Source organism: Puntigrus tetrazona, chromosome 11 (assembly GCF_018831695.1).
Source record: "Puntigrus tetrazona isolate hp1 chromosome 11, ASM1883169v1, whole genome shotgun sequence".
Classification (NCBI taxonomy): domain Eukaryota; kingdom Metazoa; phylum Chordata; class Actinopteri; order Cypriniformes; family Cyprinidae; genus Puntigrus; species Puntigrus tetrazona.
Genome location: NC_056709.1, coordinates 18877392 through 18901418, shown reverse-complemented (window position 1 = coordinate 18901418; position 24027 = coordinate 18877392). Strand labels below are relative to the sequence as shown.

The 24027-nt window shown below is 36.4% G+C and overlaps 1 long non-coding RNA gene across 2 annotated transcripts in view; it reads right to left on the bottom strand.

Annotated features, from left to right (window-relative positions):
• LOC122354162 overlaps positions 1–24027 on the bottom strand; it is a 65976-nt gene that overhangs the window by 26903 nt on the left and 15046 nt on the right. The window lies entirely within an intron of this gene.

The window sequence follows — 24027 nt, the reverse complement described above, 5'->3', positions numbered from 1 at the left end:
CTTTGGATAAAAGCGTCTGCAAAATGACTAAATGTAAATGTAAATGTAATAATAATAATAATAATATGCATTGAAAATGTTGTTAATCCGTGACACTCAGCAGAATAATTTATATAGCTTCAAAACATCTACTAATGAACTGGATGAAGATTATGCAATTGAGACATATGGCACATTATGTATAGCAAAAAAAAACTGCACAATCTCCATAATGGGTCACAGATGGGTCCAGCCATCTAATAATGGAGGGTTGTGACAGAACTCAGGGTACAGCTACGGTGTTCCCACCCTAATGAAACAACATGAAGAGCTCTCATTAGGATGGATCGGTGTAACAAAATGGCAGAGAAAGAGAGAGAGAGAGGAAAGAAAAAAATCGTCAACAGAGAATAGCTGGAGAGCTCACACTCTTCATCTCAATTTGTTCCAGGGCTACATGACCTCCATTAGAGATTCAGAAACGAGGAGGCATTATGAAAATTGTAAAGTTCTTTTTACACACAGTTCTCTGAACAGCGTAACCTTTGGGAAGTTAAGAGATCTTTCGTGAATGTTTTCAAGCTTTGTGGATTATTCCTCCCCTCTCGTTCTGCAGTTCACCTCTGGAGATGTGAGACACCAAGTGAGATATTCAAACAACCCCCCCCACCAGAAACGACTTATTTTTACAGATCCTCTGAATGTGCACTAAATTTACAAGAGCAAGGGGGTGAGGTGACATTAATGAGTGATATTTTAATGTCAATGAGGGGGCAATGTGGTATTCCTTTATCATTCATTGAATGTGATGTCCATCTAATTCTTCACTTTTATAGGCTTGTGAGCACCACAATAAATGGATCACGATGGTAAAATAATAGCGGGAAAATGAAGCACGGTGCAGTCCATGAGCTGACACAATCAGTATTGAATACGGCTCATGCATTACTGTCAGACTGGGTTTAAATGTTTGGTGCTCTACGGCGCTAATGCTGAGTCTATATTTATTCAAAGTGGCTGTGGGGAGATGGTTTTAATATATATGATGTTAAGCAGACGTAACGTTGCATGATCAATGGAGGCGAAGAATAATCTCATCAGCTCCTAGCAACAGGTTCACTGTCTTGAACTGGTGTCTCTTCAAAAGTGAAGTGTATAATTGGTTTGATGTTAAAACATTTGTGCATATACCACGTTAATATGCAGAGACAACTATAATCAAAGGGAAAGAGACTTTGACTTTCATAGCATGGACAAAAACATCAAAACGAAGCTATTTTTGAATTCGATTGGGTATTTAGACCCCTTTTGTTTAAAAAAAAAAAATGTTGTTGCACTTGGTGATGTTACCTGCAAAGAAATTATATGACTTTAAAGAAATATAGTATGTTATATATCTTCTAACAACCTACAGTCTCTTGAATTTCGGGCAAATTATGTACAGTAGGCAGAAAAAGATTTGAAACCTACTAACAAAAGGCTAAACCACATAGGAGCCAATTTTAGCTCTTGTGATGTATACGGTTTTGTTTGAATGACCTAAAAATGGACAGCAGCTGAAAGTCTGGGAAGGAAATTCAATCAGAAGTTGGCTGCAGCGCTGACTTAGTAAACAAGGCAGATATCATTTCAAGTTTTTCAAGGATGTCAAACTATAGTTTATACAGACATTTCGTTTTCCTTCCTAATAGGCCCTAGTGATGGCAGCTGTGGGCAGGGAAGAGATTTATTTTCTTTTGCAGAAATTTGATATGAGATTTGAAGTGTTGTTATTATATAATTTCCCATATGTGGAAATTCAGTGTGATACACCAAATTGAAGAAAGTTTCTTCTGGTTACCTTAAAAAACTCCTGAAGGATCAGCACTACCAAAGATAGAAACTTTGATTTTAAGAAAATGCATTACCATCTGAACGTATTGTTTTCAGCAAAGCAATCATTTTTGGACAGTTAATGTTTTTTGGGGGGGTTTTTCCAAGTAATTGTTCATTTCGAAAAATAACAAGAAGTAAAGGATTAAAGCTTGCTGTCACATAGGGCTTAACAACTAATTGAAAAAATAACTGATGCTACAATTATTGCTGTCATGAAGAAATAATTGTGGAAAGTGAGAATGTGCAGCGTATCATTTGGGTGCACTGAAATCTACAACGGACTAACTTAAATTAAAGCTACAATTAAAACTGTACAATTTATTTGAAACCAACCAACTAAAATAAAATATAAATATTAAATGAAACGCTAAACTTACAAAACTTACTAAAACTAAAATAAAGCCGAATAGAAAAGAACAAAAAAGCTGAAAAAAATGACTAAAACTAAAATTAATATCAATATGATTGCTTTAATATATTTTTCTAGCAGTGATCATTAATTTAATTCAATAACCTGTTCAATAGATCATCTGTATTTATTTTGTAACAAATTTTAAATACTTCTCAATCGTTATTAAGAGAATGAAGCAAAATGCAAGAAAAAAAAAAAAAGAAAAGAAGCGTGGGAGAAACTTTCCAAGCAAGCTTTTTTGCATATGCAAAAGGACGTCCTCCTGCATTGTGCATTCTTTGTGTGATCCGATAACCAGCAGTGTTTCTCCTTTCTAAGCATTTTCAACAGCACTGAGGTGTCATGTTCAACTAGAACAGGCTCTCTCCCTGTGGACTAGACCCGACTCACATGGAAAGGGCCCTTTGAGGACAGCTAAGCATTAAAAGAAACACTTAACTCAGCTTGGCTAAAAGATAAAGGTGCTTCTCCTGGGAACTGCGCTGTGATGTGGGCTTACATTATTAAGAGATATACCATCCTCACCTTTGATGTTTAGACTATCCGTAATGCATTTTGATCTTTTCAGCCCGTGCTTTATAAAACATACACGTCGCGGGAGAAGAAAGAGTTAAATTCGACCAATAAAGCGTGCCATTTTTCCCACCGCGGTGTCAGGCACATTGTAAATAAACTATAACTTGTTTTTAAAGAGTGAATTTATAGACTCTCGCATGAGGCTATGTGGCAGTCCAGAGACATTCATTATTCCAAAACAATTTGATAGATGTGATCATTAATTCGAAGACATGAGCTAGCGCGCAGCAGAGGCTGGTTGTAAAGGTTGGATTTATCATGCTGACATTTGGCAAGCCGACATGCCGCTCTCACTTTTGAATACGGTCAAGTAGCTCTGCGGTCTTTACTGCTTTATCACCTAAGAAACACGTTTCATGTTTTACCGTTTTCCTACATTTCTCAGCGGGAGGGAAACGTGGCGACGTAAAGAGCAGGGAAGCGACAGCGGAGCAGGGGCAGACAGGAAAAGCCCCCCGAAATCAAGACGGCCGAGATGTCACACGCGCGCACGTACAATCGTCTCTCGCCAGTCGTCGTCACACCTCATACGTTTTGCTCCGCGGTATGATGTGAACACTCAAATTAAAGGTCAGAACCATCAGAATCAATCTCAAACTCAAATGGTGAATGGTGGGTTTCCATCCATGAGCAGAAATAGTGATAGGCACTTTTCTCATTAATCTATAGCACAGAAAATCCAAACTACAGAAACACTTTTGATCTATTGCTTTCTCGGCAGGGTCCAAAATGAACACCCGCCAAGAGCCAAATGCCAGAAAAAGAAATGACCAGCTGCCCAGGAAGAGCAACGTTACATAGTTTAAAAGGATAGTTCATCCAAAAATTCATATTCTTTCTTTATTGGCCATCCTGGCGTTAGGATTAGTAACCAGAAGATTTCAAGCTTCAAAAACCAAAAAAAAAAAAAACTAATAATCTTTCTCTTTAGATCGAGTGAGATGAACTCAAAAGCCATCGGTCCATTTTGCAAATGAATCATTTTGTGAACTGTAACACAGTTCACTGAAAAACGAATTCTCTTTTTCTCTAAAAAAAAAAAAAAAAAGTTATGTTGGATGTCAAGATTTTCTTTGAAACATAATGACATAAGGCTGGAAAATGATGACAGACTTTTTTATTTTCAGGTGAATATTTCTTAAAGCAGAATATCAAACGATAGTCTGATCTGAATTTTGCCGGTGCTACTGATGTGAGCGATTCAAATCAAAGACATACAAACTGCCTATTAAATGTTGAAACCTGCGTGTCTTCTAACAACCTCAGCTCAGTGGAAGATGCATTACTGGAAGTTTATCAGTTTGTTTGCTGCTCTAAAAATACTCCAATACATGCTCTTCACATATATAAGGCAACCAAAAAAGAGAACTGGAAATATAATCGCAGTCTTCATGTTTCTGACAGGTGTATATTTACAGACTGTTGACAGGTTCGAGTCATATTTAGTGATGCCACGACCTGCACCTTTTATTACAAATATGCAAGAAAAACAGCTTTTAAATAGGGAATAAAATATTTTTTATGAAGATAATGCAAGGTTAAATAAAAACTGTTAATGGCCCGTTAATTTCTCAACTCGCAACAACAAAAACAATAAGTTCATTATGGACCTTGTCTTCCTCTGACAATTAAAAATTGTGATTGTATAAATCATAATTAAAATTCCAAAACCTCTTCTCAAATTATATAAAAAGTATATAGTACATACATATATACATATACATATACATATATACATACATATACATATATACATATACATATATACATATACATATATACATATATATATATATATAGGAGCTGTTATGTCTGTACATTAAGTCTAGTGCTGTATGGCAAAATAACAACCAAAAAAGTCTATTTTAAAAATTGCTGTCCACACTTCACTCATACAAAAAAATACTACATTTGTTCAGTAAACGTAACTAAACTGGGAAAAGCCTTTGTGCAAAGTATTGTGAGTTATAAATATAACCAAGTAAGAAGTGATTTGTGCCTGGTTGAATAAAAAGTTAGTCATCTAAATGGATGTAACTTTTAACAAAAAGTAATCCAATAGGACTGATTTCTCTTGTCTAACTGCTACTTGGTCTTAACACAGTCTTAACATAGTGACTTTTCCCATACAAATGACTGGAGTCAGGTGCAAAATGATGTTGTTACAGGTCCCGGGCAGTCGGGAAGACTGTAAGCAATAATCTTAGTAGTAAATGAGAAAGACAAGACATAATAATGGCTTTCCCGGTCCTCTTTGTTGTCTCTTAATACACAGATTCTTAATGTTGTTGTCTCTTAGTACACAGATTTACTTTCACTGTCCTCTTTGTTGTCTGATTATGTGGTCGTCACGGTAACTCAACTCTCTCAACTGACACCCCGAATTCAGAAAATACAGCTGAACTATTCCGGTCTAAACTCATTATATTCCATTTGAGTAATGTACATACAATTTATATATACATATAAATAAAAATTAAATATATCTAAATAATTTCATTACAATTACAATTAAATTACAATTAAATCGTTATACTGTACAAAAGCTGTATGACAATTTTCAGTCCAAACAACAAAGGTAGACAGCAATTGTGGAAAAAGACATAACGGTAGCATCATACGCCCCCTTAGTCACCAAATCTACACAGCAACGAACCTTTTTTTCAGAGGATATGAAATGGAATGCAGAAAATACTTTTCCACCTACAGTATTTCCTCCCTCAGAGAACCGCAAGCCTTTGTTCTTGAAAAATGGTGCAAGATCGCACTGGGTCTGAAGACAAAGAGTGGGCTTCACAAGGTCCTTGAAACCAGTACATCGCCAGGTACTTGTGAGCATGAGATAAACCCAATGAATTAACCAAACAATGCGTCAAACCGCCATGAATATGATCTAACATAAACTAACTTTCAGCTGGATGCAGTGGGGTCATTTAGATTCCTAATTGCATTGAATCTCGAAAGCTACTCCTTGCCGTCGCCTCAAACGAACCCGGGAACAGACAAATGGGGCCATGAACATTTTAATGATGGCATAACTCTGCAATTACAGGGGGGCCGATCTAGAAACATGTCAAACACTTGCATTTGAATTTCAACACCTGTCAGAGCTCAAGGACTCGCACATGTTCCCTAAAACTCTTCCCAGAATAGATAGCGAGCGTATGTGTGTGTGTGTGTTTATGCGAGGGAAGCTTTGTCACTTGAGTAATGGAGGAACTCTGCGCTCTCAGGAGCTTTTCCTCCAGAACTCGTGAGCTATGCTCAATTAATCTACTCTGGTCTTAATGACCCTGGAAGGTGACTCTGGAGATAAAGCGCAATTACACTGGATACACGGGCGCTGCCAATTAGGCTTCAAGTTTTTCTCCATCTCCCGAACTCATTCCACCCGTCCCACCGCGCCAAGCTGTTTGTGATTTCATTAGCCAGCCTCTTCAAGGGGAAATTAAAAGCAGTGCTTGTGTGAAGAGATAGGATCTTCTCAAAGTGGCTGTCCACAGATTAAAAGGGGAAATGGGGGATTATGGGAAACTGATAGACCTTTTTATGTGAAGAAAGCCTTGACACAAGAGATTCTCGGCTTTTTTTGCTCCCTCCTTTAATCATATTGTCTTTGGTGAAAAGTGCTATGTGGGATTTTATCTGTACAGCACAGCAGCAGTCCACCTGTTTCCTGTTTTCCTGGAAGACCAAAGACGATCATCTGAAGCTCATATACCGTTGACTGCATTTGAGGAGGGAAATGTACCCCAACAAAGCTCATAAACCCAACAAAGCAATATTTCTTCCCTCTCTGGTGCTCTCCTGTTCTTTCTTTCACCATCACAGCTCCTTCCCAATGATGTTAATGAGCCACCCCGGTATGAAGTCGTCTGCTGCTACAGCCCTCGTGCCAGCTAGTGAGTCGCAGTGTAATGAGTGTAACTAATGCTTCCTGGCACAGTCCGTCTATACCTCTCTCTCTACTTCACTCCCTCCCTTTGTTTCTCTTTTCAGCACGTTATTCACCTGAAATGACAAAATAAATATGGATTTGGTCAACAGCGGAACTTTATATGGTTTTCGCAATTCAAAATATGCTTCATTTGATTCGATTACAATTCGTTTGCATATTTAATATTTCGATATACCTGGTCTTATGGCATACTTTGGTGTACTTTGGTGCACTTTTTAGCAAGACATGAAATACGTACCAAAAATTTTCATACAAATGTACAGATTTTCATTTAATAAAGCATCATTTTTGCACAATTACTTGAAGAATATCATGCGATGATCTTAAAACAATATTAATATGACGGAATATTTTCATGGAAAGTAGGTTTGTTCAGTAGCTCATGGAGACGTGCTTGAGAGTAACTACGTTTTGACGAAGCAGTTCAAATCTGCATATAAGGAAGTTGAAATGAAACGGTTGCATCAACAAATGTGTTTTTATATCAGCTTTGCATTTTTTAACACTATCGTGTTGGTTTAGGGTTGAAACTCGGTGGACATTTCACGTGCAGTGAGGCACGTAAAACCGCTGTTGCACAAAAAGTGCACAGAGGTACATATTTTTATGAGACCAGGCTGATTTCGGTTCATGTTCACAGGCATATTCATGATGCAGGTGCGTAAAAAAGCAATTCCCTGTAAATTATACAAACTTTTTAAAAAAAACTAGAATCAGGCAATTGAGAGTCATTTACACCACAGTGGTCACGCCGTGTGTATTTGATTCACTGAAAAGAATCAGATGAGAGTCTAATCACAGGAGAAAATGGCTTTTTTTTTTTTAAGTTTTAATAACTTAATACTATTTTTTTTACTTGATTGATAAAAATTCTTGCTGAGCATAAACTGATAAGTCATTTGTATCAGCAGTTAAGCTACACTGGTTGCGCTGTATTAGTTTGATTTACAAAAAAATAATATGCTTATGTTAGCTTCTGCATGCATACCTTGAAAACAACTCAACAGAAGGATGTTCAGTTGACCAAATTATGAAATTTAGCGAAAACCACTATAACATCAGCAGACATGATACTACAAGCCCAAGTGTTGAAAAAAAAAAAAAAAAAAAAAACATTGCCGGACGTCCTAGAGCAAGTCATAACGGATGAAATCAAGACCGACTGAGCAGCACCATAAGCCTGTTAAACCTTCAGAGTGCTTAGGGTTATGACTCTCAGCATTAAGTATTCAGAAGGAAAGACCATCTTGGTTGAAGAAGGAAGGAAATATATAATGAGCCGAGCTTCCCGCCTCGGGCTGCACAGGTCCTACCTGAGGATGAATGTCTCTGGGATGTCAGTGTTGGCTGCAGATAAGAAGCGTATGGGAGAATCTCATTAAGACCAGCATTGATTCACCCCCCTCACCAAATGAATCATTCTAACTGACTCTGAATTACTCTCCAATGAGGAGGCGATTGATCATCTGCTTCGGCCTGACCTTTGGACTGTGGCCATACCTGGGACATAAAGTCGTAATCTGTACAGTCTACTCGGTTTATTTAAATGGATGAGTTTTAGTTTGTGCTATTAGAAACAGGGACCTTCCGTGATTTATCGTAGCAGAAAGTACCGGAAAAAGAAAGTTTGTGTGTGCATTTGAAGGGGGGAGTGGTGATGGGATGGTCTGCATAGGGTGCTGTTTATTCAGTGAACTTACTTTGTCTCAAGATAAAAGATGTTGTTTTGAGAGTATGCATTTGTTTGTGTGCATCTGCGTTGGGCGAAGGAGGATAGATGAGCTAGTCAAGGCCAAGGCTGAGGCTGAGGCTTTAAATGCTTTTTATACATTCATGCTGAAACATACAGCAAGCACTCTCAAGATCTCTTTCTGTGGCCATCTAATGGATATCAGAAAGAAACAATTTCTCATTATTTTAACTAGTACAATGGCCTGCTCTCAGGGAGCGAATTGCATAGCACAGTATTTATGAAATGTCAACCATTCAAGAGATTTCATCTGAATGCACATGCATGCACGGCATTATTTGATTGAGTGCAAAGTAATCATTTAAAAAAAAGAGCAGCTACAGAAAAATGAATAGGAATAAAGTAGCAGAGAATGAAACTGTCAGTAGAAACACATATCGGAGCATGTAGAGCTTCAATGAACCTTATTGATTAGACACAAGCACAGCTAAACCTCGGGGAAGGTATATTGAGAGGAGCTGGCAGCCTTAAGCCGCATTTGTGTGGATTTCCAATCCATCCTGCGTGGTACTATCAGGATATTGCTTTTACTTCCAAGTGTAATTGTTCCAAATGTTTTGTAAGCAACCAGGGCCTCTGAATTTATGGCTGGGATTTTACAGCCAACATTTAGAGCTAGACGTATTAGCTTTCAGATTGCTAAGTAAATGTGAATCCAGAAATAAATAAATACTTAATAAATTTGTTTAATTGTGATGAAGTTTGAAATACTGTAAATACTGTGTATACACACATTACTGGTCATATTTATTTAATAAATTATACTAAATAAATTAATAACATGTATTTGATCAAAAGTGACAGTACATGCATTTATAATACCCAGGAATTATTTTAAATAAATGCTAAAAAAACTAAAATATTGGATGCTGCTTAAAATATAAAATAGTATAACAGTTTTCAGCAATGAGCACCAAAACTGCATAATTATAATGGTTTCTGAAGAATCATGTGACATTGAAGCCTGGAGCAATGGCTGCTGAAAATTCAGCTTTGCACTCACAGGAAGAAATTACCTTATAAACATATATTCAAATAGAATGCCTTCCTTTTATGCAACTGGTTAGATGGAATAACCCACGTTTGGCCTTGTCTTTGAGATTATTTCTTTAAATGAACAGATAGCAAAAACATTATCACAGCGGTGCAGCCGAAAAAACTGAACTAATTTTCTGCATTATATAAAGAGCTTAGTGCTTTTAAAAACAAAACTGAATAGTTGTATGATTGGACTGGCACTTTTTTCTTTGTTCCGTATGTTCTTTGTTTCTTTTGTATTGAGTGTACAACAAAAGTTTAAAATCACATGACTGTCAAAACTAAAAATGTTTACAGATACATGAACAAAACAGTGTTGGAATGTTTTGTTTTTTTACAGAAACAGTCCACTGGCAGAAGGACAATTAACTTTCACACATATTCAAGTAGCAATTCATAATATTGTTCATCATCTTCAGTACACATTACCAAAGTGCACAAATCCACAGGGAATGAAGCGGAACCATGGAAACGTGTTTTCTTACTAAAAATTACACTTGGTAATTTCTTGGATCAAGAATGTAAACTTTTTTTTTCTTTTTTTTTAATCACTGATACTTTTTTTGCAATCTTTCCCATTCAGAATAATTTGAGCATCTCTTCCCATACAGCTTGCTTTTCGTTTTTCTCATATTCCTTAATTGCAAGAAAGGACAGACATCTATGGAAGCCTGTTTCTGCCACTGAATAAAAAATTAAAAAAGGTTATTGCGACTTTTTATCTCACAATTCGAACTTTTTTTCCTCAGAATTGTAGGGGTTCGTCATCAGTGAAGATTAATAAGCCCGTCGCAGAAGAAGCCATGCAAGTCCAAGCCGTGACATTACCTCCCCAGATGGGTTTGTATGTTTGTATCACGAACAGATCCTTTCTTTCTACAAACTTTATCCTTTTTGTTACTTTGGTACAGGTGTCTCATCAGTCCATAAATGTCCTATTCTTCTTGCTAATAAGTGTTTTGCATCTTCTGGTGTAGATCGTGAAGTCCTCTGCGAACAGTAGATTGTGATACCTTCACTCCCGCCCTCTCTAAGTTGTTGCTGAGCTCACGTACAGTTCTTTCCTGACAGCTCTCACAATGTTTCTGTCAACTGCAGTTGTTTTCCTTTACCTGTTCGATGTCTGTTCTGTAGTACACCAGTGGCTTCTTTCTTCTACAGGACATTGCAAATGGTTGAAATGGCTATGGCCAGTGTGCGTGCAATCTTCTCTCAGCTTCACAATTGCTTGTTTTTCTACCACAGACAGCTCTCTTTCATGTTGGTTGCCTCTTAACTATAAATGCAGTTTGAACAGGCAAAACCCAAATCTGAAACCTAGCGTAGGCAATCAGTGCTAATTATTCAGACACGGTTCAGTCAGTCACATGTTCCAATTTTTCCTCACATGAAAAATTGGTGGGTTCAAACAAATGGTGCTATCTTCTACGTCGTGTGTCAGATCCAGATGTAAATACCTGGAAATAAAAGCTGGCATGTAAATCTCAGATTTTCATCTATTGATGCCAAACCCAAATGTTTTCAGTCTTGAGCAAAAATAAAGAAATTGGGCCTACTGTCCCTAAACTTTTGGAGGGGAGAGTATACGTAAAAGAAAGAATGAAAATTCATATAATTTTTTGACATGTTCGTAGCTCTCCTTTCCATCCATACTACTTACTCTGAAATGCTATTATTTAACTTTGCGACAGCTCCAACAGTTCCCCAGTGACATCATAAAGGATGTCAAACACATATTAACAGCCAGAGCTTGACGACCCCCCATATTTAAAGGTAATTACCACACTTTAGTCTTTGTTATTGTGCGCTTTTACATACTGCATGCTTTTTATTTTAAAATGTCAATGGACTGCGTGAGATGAATCATTTTAACATTGAAAATAATGTAGTCATTTAACTTGCAATCTTCATCCAAACCATTCTATCTCATTCACTCGAGTTAAATACTAATTAACAAAAAACACTCCATTGTTGTAGCAGGGTCGCGTCCGTGAAGGTTAAAGCCAGGTTCAGAGAGACCGAGGCCCTGTGGGAACTCTCACCTCTCAACCACAAAAACTACCCCTCCATCAGGTCAACGCTTGCACTCCCGGATCAAATGACTGGGTTAATAGATTTCAGCAAGAAGAGATGGAAAACAAAATACTGTTGGGACTAGAAAGAAACAAAGGATGAGGAAAAGAGAGGGAAATCTGCAATTTATAGCAGAAAGCACAAGATAAACCCCTTTAAAGCCCAAAATTGGTACAATGATGCAGAAACTGTAAAACTTGCTGTTGCTGAGTTAATGTATTGTGAATCAGAAATGTTTAGCACAGACATACTGACTGCATCTAAAACATGCAATACATTAATTAACAAACAAATTCCTTGATTTCAGTATTCTATTTATCTAAAAATGTACCTTGTGTATCTGTTGTTTATACGGTATGTTAATAGTATGCACTAATGTCAGTGTTCAAATATTTGATAAGACTTTATTTTGATAGTCCACTCTAGACATTCTACTAACAGTAAGCAACTTTGCAACTAACTACATGTCAACTAGCGGTCATTAGAGTATTAGTAGACTGTCTGCTTAATATCTTCTAATACTTGATTTCAATCGAAGTCCGTAATTTTTGGCGTGTATAAATAAATGCGCCCTCACGTTGTGTCAATCACATTTACACACTGCCTCCGAAACACTGTCAGTCAAAAAAATGCAGATCAGGTTAGATTTTCCGCGTTTTTGCCTCAGTAACATGCATTTAGATAGAAAAGGATGACACATACGAAAAAGCACTTTCGTGCTCAAAAAAAAACAAATTTCGTGCTCAGTGTGCAAAGTTACTTACAGTTAGTAGAAACTCTAAAGTTATCAAAATAAAGTGTAACCAAATATTTAGGGGTCATTGTTTGACACTTAATATAAGTTAATATCTTTACTCATCAAGGATGCATTGATGAAATGTGACAATATCTTTATCTGCATTATTATTACAAAAGCTTTGGTTACACTCTTATTTTAAGATGTTGTTGATACAGTGTAATTCTACATCTAAGTACTGAGTAATATTAATTAACTACATGCGCTTACTACTATATATGGTTAGGGTTTGGTTTAGGGTGACTTTGTGTAGTTATACACAGTTAAGTGTTATAATATAGGTACATATAATGTGTAACAGTTTTACATAAGATTTCTATGTAAAACTTGTAACTCTGTATCCGGGGGAAAATGTAGCACGTGAACAAGAAGAAAAAAATAATAAGATACAATTTTTTGTACTGCAAAAAACAAATGAGCAGGCAGCACAATAACGCCTCAAGTCGTGATTTGCATTGTTACCTTCACAAGGCATTAATTGAAAAGAACCCAACTGAGCCTCACAGGGAAAAAAAAGCCTCTTTCTCTTTACTGCACTTGTAAAGCCAAGCTTCTATTGATTGTTTGTAAAACAGCCATTTATTTAACTTGCATTTGCTTTTACCACTTCCTAGTTTCCTGTCCCACCACATATTTTTCACTAAACTAAACCCTGTAGCCTAACTAGCCTTAATTTCATCTCAAGTAGCACGGTCGGAAGATAAAGAACAAGGGTTAACGATACAGTCTTTGGCCACATGATTGCGGCCATTGAATTAATGTTAGTTGTTACAGTTACACACAAAGCTATTACATGCAGCTTTGTACTTATTGATTTTTTAAAACGGAGTGAAAGGGTTTGCTATAGGAACAGTTAACAATCACTGTAGTCCATGGACTTGAGAGCCTCTGTTATGCCTTTGGCGCCTTGAGGGAAAAATAAATAATTGGTGTCGGAATGATTTATTGTGTACTACCACACATGTCTTCTTCCCGTCAGGTTCATCTCATCCCACAGGATGCACTAAATCAAGAATTTCTCTCTGCCCTCATTTGCTCACTTGTTTGAATCCTAATAGATGAGAAAAACAGGTGCAGAAAGGCCGGTGGTGCCAACACAGTGCTTTCTATTGGCTGTCATTAAAGCAGCATCTCTGATTCATTCATTAGAACTGTTTGTTAAATTTGACAATATTTTCCTTCGGTGTCTAAATCAAACCTGTTTTGTTGCCCTTGATTGCGCTTTCACGTACGCGGTGAGTGATACCTACACCCAAGTAAACAGCAACAGAAAAAAAAAATCTGATCCAGTGAAAAGACATAAGTAAACAGACCCGCTAATAAGGCTCATTAGGGGTGGTGGAGGCCCTGTCTGCCTCCATTAAAACCAGAAAAACATACATTTAAGCGAAAACTATTTTGCAATTTTGATATCAACACATGCTTATGGAAAAGACTGATTATTTCCTGTTTCATTGTGTTATATTGGAGCAAATTGTGTAAATTGGATCAACATGGCACAATATAACAACCACGGGGTCAAGATTTGGCTGTTTAGCATGACCCCATTAGCCTCTGCTGGCAGATTCCATAACAGTCTTTTAAAATATTTATTTATTTACTATCATTTTTTACTGACTGCTATTTAAAATTCACCATATTTGTATTATTGTTTATTTATTATTTACATCTTTATCTTCATACACATACACACATATATATATATATATATATATATATAAGAAGGAAGTATATCACAGTTTCCACAAAAATATAAAGCACCAAACTGTAACCATCTTTAGATGAGATAATAATGAGAAGAAATGTTTGTTGAGCAGCACATTAGAATGACTTCTGAACAATCATGAGACTGAAGACTGTCTATTTATAATATAATATAATATAATATAATATAATATAATATAATATAATATAATATAATATAATATGTATATAGAGGAGAAAAATCTGCTGTTAGGGCAATTGAGAGAGGGAAGCAAATAGACTCAGATTTATTATCAGAGCTACATGCGATGTGCTTCCACTGCCAGAAAAAAAGGATTGGCGAATGGTGTGTGCCCTCTGTCCAACTCCGGCAGCCCACAAACACATCCTGACATTAAGCTACAAAACTAGCCTCACTCAAGGCAGGTACACAACCAGGTCCTGAAAAAGGCTGGCAGCAGCTATTGAGACCAAAGAAAATGACAACCAACTCCTGGCTGAGCATATCCAACATGGAAAGACCGATGACATTCATGCAGCCTGGAGAGACTACAAAAATACAAATAAAAAACCTTCCTTGTAAGCTAGAAACTGGACAGTTGAAAATTGTCCTTGACTGGAAGATGCTGGTGGATGTCTATAACCAATCTGCTGCAGACTAAAAACAGTAGTCATACTGCTGATGCCAAAGCAAATCGTTCATATATTTTCTATAAAGTAAGATCAACTATCATGTTAGATCCAAACCTCAATTTTATGTAGAAATTTACACAGTACTTTTTCACAATACATATTGGGCCTAAGTTTAAATTCAACTTTGACAGCTCTAAATATTCATTTAGCAATTTTTTTCTCTCTTAAATTTTTGCAGCCTCTCTAGAAACTTTTGGGACTGATTTGACCCCAGTTTTAAAAGCCTGCGGTCAACACTGTTGACCTAACATCCCATTGGGGAATTCAGTAGACGAAGCACACCAAAGGCAACGTTACACAGAACTGGCAGCAGATGCAAAGCAACAGGGCTGGAAAACCACAAAAAAGTATGGTGCAGAAGTTTTACAGCCACATCCAGAATAAAACTCGAGGGATCCATTTAGTCAGTCCCTAAAAAAGACATCAAATATGCATCAGAGGCAGTAGAAAGATGTAGTCGATGGCTATGGATCAGTCAGAAATATCTCTCCTGGGCCCCAAGATAACTTCAAGAAATGGGGAGAGACATAATGGCAGATGACTCTGGGACACCAGAATTCTTCCTCAAGCCTTGTGAAGGCTAGTCGATAAAAAGCCAAGAAAAGAAGGGTGACCACTTGAAAAAGCTCTGCGTGTCACCCATAACATCAAGGCAAAAGTGCTCACTATCTATCGGCGCAAAGGATTAGTAACATCATTTGCCATGTTTTTGATCACATAAACGATGGAGTTTGTGTGAACATCACTTATCAGAGACTGCTTTCGGTGATAGTGGTGGAAGAGATTACGTAGCTGGTTCTTAAATTATCTCTCGCATTTCGTTGTTTTACCCCAAATGCTTCTCTCGCCCCATAAATATCTATCTCTCACGGTTTCAGGAATGTTAGATTTCAAATTGAAGCTATTCACAGGAAACTCGAAAGCTTTGTCTCCCTCTGAATCTGATTTAAGTTTTTCAGTTGTTATAATGGGCTAAATTACCACAATCAGTGATATTTGTTTGGAAAGATGAAAAAAGAGAAGCAAACAAACTAAAAACATTCCCTCTCGGAGCCTTGATTAAAGCGCAATCTATAAGACCATCCACAACACAATCCTCTCCTCACAGAGAGGGATAGTGTGCCTGCTCATCTGGAGACATCTCACGCATAGTTAACGTGATGGTATCTCGAAACAATGCTCACGGTGTTGCTCTATTCATCTGGCCTTTGTGTTATTTTCTGTTGTGCTTCGATTTTCGTTTTTTTTTTGTATGTGTCTTCATTGATTAATTTAAATTCATGAGCACCTCTCTAAACTTCGGGGTCTGGATAAGAGTCATCACTCTAGCTTTTATGCTTTTACCTCCAGTGTTTTTCTCATTCACATCTCAAATTATTCACCTTAAATTGTTTTCCAAATGCTGTTTTTATTTGCATGCTATCAGCGATGTTTGGCTTGCAAGAAGATTAGCATAATATCCCAAAATATACTGCTGTGGCTACATGATGTGATGCTGAATTATTTTGTGAAATCCCATGCAGATGAACGATTACCTTGGATCCAGTATTGTAGCGAGAAGCTTCATTAAAGCAGATTAAAAGCGGCAATACTCTTTTGTATACCTTTAAACATTAGCAGGGCACATTCTTCTGAACTAAGCAGCACTGAATCTAAGAATGTGTTCTAATTACCCAGCCTGAAATCACAGCAAATCGTACATATTTTACACAGTGGCTTTTTCGTACAAATTAGTACAACTAGTATGATTTTTGCTACATCGTGTGTATTTTACGAGTTGCCATTTTGTATGAATTTGTACGAGTGACCTACACCTAACCCGCCCCTAAACCTACCCATCAGCAGGGTTTTAGACAAATTGTACAAGTTTGTACGAATTAGCACAAATTAGCCTCCTCGTGAAATACGTATGAATTGTTAAATGATCTGCAGTCTTAAAATATATATTTTTTCTCTATAGGCTTTTTGAATGCTCCTGAAGATTAAAAAAGATTTAAACTTAAAAAATTAAATAAATACAAATAAATAATAATAAATCAATAATTATTATTGGATTTTTACATTTGCATCGCCAATACATATTTAATAATAAGAATGCTTTATGTAGTACTCGTTATTACTTTAAAATATTTTTGGTTGTATGTATATTTAATTATTATTTTTATTGAAGTATATATTGATTATATAATGAACATTTAATAATACTGATGTTGTTATACTGTACTCAGTATTAGTACATATTACTGTTATTATTATATTATTGCATTATATGTTTGCATATACAGTACATATCTATTTAATATATATATATATATATATATATATATGTGTGTGTGTGTGTGTGTGTGTGTGTGTGTGTGTGTGTGTGTATATATATATATACATATATATAAATAATAGTATATAATAATATATATAATAATATTAATATATTATTGTTGTTATTATATACACACCTTTGTCTGTTTTTTTTTTTCATTTAAATACCTGACAGACAGACAGACAGACAGACAGAGTTGTGTTATTGAACAAGGTTACAGGACACAGTCCAAGTCTCTGAAGTCCTGGGGATGATTGGAGTGCTCTCCATGGTTCTGAAGAGATGAACTCAACAAATAAAGCCGAAATTGTTACTGAGCTCGACCCAGTCTGCTATCCAGGGTCCTGAAGTAGATGTATCAAGGCCTCACTCAGACATCATGTGGCTAATGCAAACCAGTTCTCCACAAAGCCTCTGCTTTTGTAGAAAGGCACATTTCCTCCAGAACAGAGCAAACACACCTGATCCCTCTCAGGTAGCCCTCAGATATTTGAACAGATTAGTGGAATAAAACAGGTGTGTTTGTTTTCATCTGATGCCAAAATCCACTTGCACTCCTGAAAGGAGAATTTGGTCTCCTCTGTTCTCTGCGTGCCCTCAAATCCGATCCCATTGTGTTGCATGTTCTTTATCGTTTCCTGTGTCTTGCCCTATTCTGGCTTTAAGTGAGGGATCAATGAGGAAGAAGGACTGTTCGATTGGCTGTTAGCGTCTACTGAAGCCAATTAGAGTTGAGACAGCTTTCTGCCACCCTGATCCATCTAAGCTTAGCCCGGGGGCAGAACTTTTCTATTTAATCTCCCCTGCAGATTTACATTTTACATCAGTCATCATTGTTACAATGTTTTCATATTATGAGACCCTAACAAGCTGAAGTAGATTAAAACAAGTGGGGTGCGGAAGAACGATCACGTTTGGCTTTCATGCTGATTGCATTTGGTTGGGACATGGAAAGGTCAGAGAGAAAGATTGTTTCTTAGCATTGCAAAACTGAGCCCAGACAAGCTAGATTTCTTGCTTGTGCACCTACTTTATCTCTAATATTTTCTTGTAATATATTTAGTAAGCGGTGATGTATTACTGCTGTCTGTTATGAAGCTTAATACTCAAAAAGAGAAATCAAAAAGTAAAAACTAAATCATCCATTCACTAAGACACATTTTTCAAAACAAGACATTATGGATGTCAGCACAATAGACTGTTTCATTGAAAAGGCTTCATTAGTAAAGAAACTTCCACTTTATAATCCTTTGTAAACAGCAACAATTATTACTGATTTATTATGTATAACTCATCATTAATAGTTTATTTAAAAAGCTGTAAAAACACAGCTGTTGGGCAAATTAATTTTATTGTGAAGAACTGTCGAATGTAGAGAAAGCCGACATTACATAAGTTAAATGAAATCCACCTTTAGGCCACTTAAAAAAAAAAAAAAAAAACACACATTTTTAAAACATTACACAATAAATAAAGAATTAAAACTGAGCAGCCAAATCAATAACGAAAAGACACATTTTTAACAGTTAACTGAAAAATAAAGTCTCTTTGGACCATCATTCTATCATAAAATTTATTTAAAAAAAATATGATTGAACTATTGAAATGTACAGAAAGCTGACATGATATAATTGAATAAATTTAGCTTTTAGGCACCTTAAAAATATAAACTAAATTTAAACAATAAATAAATAATCGGAAATGTCACTTCGTCTACAATTGCAAATGGGTGAATAACATGTAACAAATATAATCAGATCTATAATCTTTTAATTAGAGTTTATTATACTCTTCTTATTTTCTCAAAAGCATTGACATGAAAAAAAAATCTTTCAAAACTGATATACTGTATGTCCATTTAAAAGAATACAAATGTCTTGTTTACCAAAATCAGACATGCAGAAAAATGGGGAAATGATTAGTTTCTTTGAAAATGTACTGTTGGATTTGAAAAAAAACCCAAAAAAACATAGCACGAAGCAGACTTACTAAATATAGCAAGATTGCATGAATATTCAAGACTTGTGGTACGCCTTTAATTGTCTGAGTGGATGACTAATTTACAAATGAGAATCCATGCTTTTGTTTTGGTTTATTTCAGAAACTAGGATGTTGTACCAGACAGTGTGTGGCAGGAATATTCATCCATAGAAAGCTAATAAGTTCTAACATAAGGAAAAGTTAATTGAACAATTAATCAAAGCTTAGCATGTCCATTACGTTTATTGGAACAGGATGATTCATTGGGCCTGCCTGCTAATTTAGTTTGGAATTATCTAATTCTGATTTACTTCAGAAACGTAATAACCGTTGATGGTTTGGATTACCTACCAAACAATATTACTAATTATTAAAAAAAGAATAAAACAAAAACTCGCAAAAGGCATCTGTGACACTTTGTTCCAAATAATCAATTCAGAAGAGTTGTGCAAGCAATTTTACAGTTTTGTGCTTTCTAAGCATAAACAATTCGTAACAACACAACAAATGTCAACTGCCAAAATGTGCTCTTAGAAATGAAGATATACACATCTGCTGTCTGAATCCCACCATAACAAACAAATCTCTCCTCACAGCTACCAGTATTCATGAAACATGATGCCATATCTATCTAGAAACATATGGAGGGGCTGAATGGAACAGGACAGACGTTGTGGATGGACTGACACTCCCAGTCACAATCAGGCCTGAGATAGTTCATTTTCTCTGTAAATGTTTCGTTCCTCAATTCATCTCTGACACGTAAATTGCTTTTGAGCCAGATCCTCTGAAGACTTTGGCTTAGTTGGTGCTCTGTGCTCCGATGTTAAATGACCTTTGAAACAATTTGATTATGATGTTCTGCTGACAGGCTCAGATTTTTCACGGGAGGGAACACTGTAATGGATCCAAGCAGAAGCTTAGAAGAAGAGGAAGAGGGAGGGAGGGAGGGAGGTGGGCAGAGGATGAAACACAGGAAAACAGGGCAGCAAATGCCAAGAGGAAACGGAGAGATTGAGAGGAAGATGGATGAATGACCGTTTTGATATGCAGATCGTTTTTCATTTAAGTTCCACATTAGGATTCAAACTTTAAAGCATAATTACGTATGTATGCATCTACGTATGTATGCATGTATGTGTGTGTGAATTTATGTATAATTAATAAAGGCATTCTAGAATGATGTTTTAATCCGAATATGGAAACTTGGGATAAGAATCAAAGAGTGACGCGGATGAACTATCCAATGTAAATGAAAAATAAAAAGAAGTGCACGGGTGAGGCCATAGAAGGAAAGAAAGATGTGAGGTACAAAGAAAGAGACTTTCATTAAAAGTGTGCGGATGAACGACGGAAGATGATGAAAAGCTCAGGGGGAACAGACGGTCAGGATAGGCTAAATAGGGATTAGTTCCTGGACTTTTCCATAATTGATCAGTTTGCTCAGATAGGAGTATGTATGGATTTTCTCATAATGCAAGCTAATTGTTACACCTGTTGAAGCAGAGTGTTATTTGCATTTATGCGCATAAATATTTTTTTCTTTCTTTTTTAACTGTAGTGCAATTAACATTCATTCTCAACTATTTCTAGTATGTTTCTCTCTTAACTGCACCCAAAATGCAGTGCTCTGAGATACTGTAAAATCGTTAGATTTTCTCATTAGAAATTTTTGGAAAATATGGTCCTGATGGCACAATCCGGAGAACATAATATCGGTAGGAAGCCTCGGTTCAGATCACTGACTGAAAACCACTGGCTGGCAGATTTTAAACTGCATGCTTGCCACAATAAAACTATCTTTTTCCATGTAGCATAGTCTCCAGGTACTGAGGTAGGTACTGCACCATGGCAAAAGACAGCTGGCAAAAACCCTGGTAGTCTTCCTCCACCGAGACCATCTTTTACCTGGTTTCTCTCTATAACATCCACGCTCCAGACCACACTCTCCACTGAATAGCCCGCTATTGAAGAGAATGAAGGCCGGCATACACAAAGAGATTTCAAATGTCATTCCAGGGTCTGGCCCTCTGTGTTTAACACGCTGTCTGTCTCTCCTCTCTCTCCTTCTCCCATTTGAATCCACTCCCACGAAGGAGCCAAGCAGCAAGACCTATATGAAACAGAGATGCACAGACCTGACTTGCACTTCTGGCATTTGTTCAGTGCATACTGTAATTGTGACTGGCGAGGTTTCAAAGCCAAACTTTTGCAGCGCCGTCTATAAGAGAAGCGGACAGACAAAGACAGGCACAACACTGACAGCACTTCTCAAGTTCATGCCAGTTTTATCTGTTTCTATGTGATAAATGTTACCAAGGAAACCAATGTGGTTACCCTGGGGATGGGTATTATCAGTGTGTCAATCATACGGAAAAAATATCTTTTTGGCTTTAGACAGACCTTTTCTTTTAAGTTACAGGAATTAGTATCAGCCAGACGTGTCACGGTGCCATGCCACTTGTTTTCTTAGATGTCTATGTCGGCGGCTTGAAAACTGAGCTGTCGCAGAGTTTCCAGAACCGGGGAGGTATCTATACCGTCTGCCGGCTGAAACAGAACCCGAGTATCGATTTTAGCTAGGTGTCTCTCATAAACTGCAAAGTGTCACTTTATATAAACACAGCTGAAGTGACAGACCTCTAATAGGAGGTGAAGTTATCCACCACCGCCAGAGATTTGCATGTCGAAATCCTGCAGTATTACTGTACAAATCTCAGTTTAGATGTGGATGTGCATGTCTGAATTAAAGGTGAATATAGCTTGCAGCTAGCAGCTACATTGGCCGCATGATCAATTCCTCATTATTTCATAACCGTGTTCATAGTTGGCCTTTCTGGAGCGTAGCGATCAATGGGAACAGGATTATTTTACATGGTAACATTGATTATTTCTGACATTCTCTAATTTAATCTCAAATAAGACAGAATATCAGCTGGGCTGCAAAGAGCCTCGGGTCTATTGAACTTGTGCCTAATGTGCAAGGCATACACAAAAACGGTCACACATTCTTGTTTTAATTGCTTTAGTGCGCGTTTGAAAAACTGCAAAAGTTGCAAATTGCTTATTGCCTGGGAGGATGTGAGCACTTGGGCTGCGTTCAGATTCCAGTACAGCCAAGATCTAGCTGTTGACATGAAGCACATTTTTTTTAGCGGTTCCATTTTCGCCTTTCATCCGCCTACTTCCCTCAAATATTTTATTTTTACTTCAAATTTCCCATTTCACAGTTTATCTCATTTATTGTGCCGTGTTCGTATAGCTACTCACAGTATAAATACTTTGTATTTATTTATTTATAAATAGCCTCACTTTTAAGGTTCAAGTTTTTTTTATTTTAGCCCTTATTTAGCGCACAGTAATAAAACATAATTTTAAGCCTTGGCTTATCTTACCTGTACCCTTTTTTTTTTACTTTTACTATTAAATTTTATTTACACCAAATAATACATTTAGACATGATTCACATTTTTAAATGGATACAATTCGCTTACATATTTTGTATGTGTGTTCATGGATTATTCATGAAGGATGTTTTCTTTTTGAGAAAATGCAACCATTAAGTCGGTTTTGGAAATTTTAATTGCTCCATGAACACTTGAACCCGCTGACTTGTGAAAGAGAAGGGAAAAAGGATTCAGAGATGGATCATGATGCTTGCTCAATGATTCTGCTTCAATGCACAAAAAATCATCAAAAGACTCGTTAATTAGTTGCTAATAATTTTGTTTACGAAGCATCCACATGACAAAACACTACATACACAGATAAGTGGTATGGTGTGCAAAAATCTGCCACACTCCAATTGCGACATTTCAGGAAAATTACTAATGTTGTCCTTACACTGAGAAGACAGCACAGAGGGCACATCTGAAGTGGCATAAAAACCGCAACAGAGGTAAACAGTGCATTTACACAGATGTTTTAATTCACCGTGGAGGCGGACTAAATGTATTTACACAGGAATCACATTCATAGGAAACACTGTGTTGGCTGTTGAAAACCAGATGGACACAGATTATTGTTATTATAATTTCACTTATTCTATTTCTATGGGTTGGTCAGAGCTGATATATATTAGTATGGTTTTAATGCACCGAGTCTTTCCATACAGTTTAGATACACACTGCAAATCATATGCTCTAATACATAATAAGTTCTCTATACTTGCACTCCAACTGCTTAGAAAAAAATATATATATAATAATAATAATAATATATATATTACATAGGTGATTCAATCATTCATTCATATATTTAATTACTCAGGTAAATATTTATTTATACTTGGAAAAAAAAGTGTAATGCTTAAGGATCAGAGCAAAAGAGAGGAAAGTTGTCATAAAACTAAATCAGCATTTACAAAATAATAATAATAATGATAATAATACTATAGCTTTATTAGTAAGTGGATCACAGAGGAAAAAACTAATTAAATGTCTTGACATTTTAATTTTACATTATTTGAAAATTCACAGTTTTTAAACTGTAAAATTATGCATATTTGCTAGATGCTCATCAGCCAATAATTGTTCATTTAGAAAATCCTCTTACACCATTTAATGTCTCGAGCCCAATAAATTATTGTCATTAATCTCATATTAGGCAAGACATTTCTCTGTTCCTTTTTTAGAGAACCGCTCTCAAGAACGTAATTAGGCATTTAATTAGAGGGCAATTTAAATCATTTCTCCACAAATAAACAAGTTCACATACACTCAAAACACACATTTCAAAATCATTATTTAGAAAAGAAGCATATGCCTATATCTCTACTCAACGGTAATTTGGTTTAAATGTTATGTCAGTTTTTCAACTGTATTCTCCACAGTATACACCAGCTTCTCCTCCACTTGTCTTTTAGAGAGCGCTG